The sequence below is a fragment of the Nerophis ophidion genome, unplaced genomic scaffold, assembly GCF_033978795.1.
Source record: "Nerophis ophidion isolate RoL-2023_Sa unplaced genomic scaffold, RoL_Noph_v1.0 HiC_scaffold_150, whole genome shotgun sequence".
In the NCBI taxonomy this organism is placed as follows: Eukaryota; Metazoa; Chordata; class Actinopteri; order Syngnathiformes; family Syngnathidae; genus Nerophis; species Nerophis ophidion.
In genome coordinates, this window is record NW_026907072.1 from 32,501 (window position 1) to 34,028 (window position 1,528).

The following is a 1,528-nucleotide window of genomic DNA, read 5'->3' on the forward strand; positions in this document are numbered from 1 at the left end:
CGTGTCCCCTGGTGTGTCCGTCATAGCGCCCCCTAGGCGGGCACGCCGTAGGACCGAGCCCCTGTCGCTCCGGCCCTGGGAAAAGCCCCGAGAGGCTGGGTCGAATCAGGTCTTTCCATTTTTTATGTTTGTCCACCCAGGGTGTCCGTGTCCCCTGGTGTGTCCGTCATAGCGCCCCCTAGGCGGGCACGCCGTAGGGCCGAGCCCCTGTCGCTCCGGCCCTGGGAAAAGCCCCGAGAGGCTGGGTCGAATCAGGTCTTTCAATTTTTTATGTTTGTCCACCCAGGGTGTCCGTGTCCCCTGGTGTGTCCGTCATAGCGCCCCCTAGGCGGGCACGCCGTAGGGCCGAGCCCCTGTCGCTCCGGCCCTGGGAAAAGCCCCGAGAGGCTGGGTCGAATCAGGTCTTTCCATTTTTTATGTTTGTCCACCCAGGGTGTCCGTGTCCCCTGGTGTGTCCGTCATAGCGCCCCCTAGGCGGGCACGCCGTAGGACCGAGCCCCTGTCGCTCCGGCCCTGGGAAAAGCCCCGAGAGGCTGGGTCGAATCAGGTCTTTCCATTTTTTATGTTTGTCCACCCAGGGTGTCCGTGTCCCCTGGTGTGTCCGTCATAGCGCCCCCTAGGCGGGCACGCCGTAGGACCGAGCCCCTGTCGCTCCGGCCCTGGGAAAAGCCCCGAGAGGCTGGGTCGAATCAGGTCTTTCAATTTTTTATGTTTGTCCACCCAGGGTGTCCGTGTCCCCTGGTGTGTCCGTCATAGCGCCCCCTAGGCGGGCACGCCGTAGGACCGAGCCCCTGTCGCTCCGGCCCTGGGAAAAGCCCCGAGAGGCTGGGTCGAATCAGGTCTTTCAATTTTTATGTTTGTCCATCCATGGTTTAAATGTCCCGAAATGTGTCCGGGATAGCGCCCCCTGGCCGGGCGCGCACTCAGGACCGAGCCCCTGTCGCTCGAGTCCTGGAAGTCCTTAAGAAAGAGGCTGGTCTGAAATCAGGTCGAAAAAATTTTTATGTTTGTCCATCCATGGTTTAAATGTCCCGAAATGTGTCCGGGATAGCGCCCCCTGGCCGGGCGCGCACTCAGGACCGAGCCCCTGTCGCTCGAGTCCTGGAAGTCCTTAAGAAAGAGGCTGGTCTGAAATCAGGTCGAAAAAATTTTTATGTTTGTTCTTCCAGGGTGTCCATGTCCCTAAATGTGTCCGAGATAGCGCCCCCTAGGCGGCCACGCATGTCCGCGTGAGCCCCTGTCCTCAGAGCCTGGAAGAACCATTCGAAAAAAGAACCATCGAAAAGAGGGGGAAAATCCAACTTTTGAGTCCCAAAATAGCTCACTTTGACTCGGACACATTTCCTGCCAATTCGGCCTGTCTAAGCCTGGCGCACCTACTAACGTGATGGGGGTGTTTTGGTAGACCTGGTAAAAACAGGGAAAATCGAAAGAGGCTTAAAGTAGGCTAGAACTCAAGCCTCTCTCGTTGTTGGACTTAGAAAAAATCCGGCTCGAAAAATAAATCCCATTGAAATGCATTGGGCTT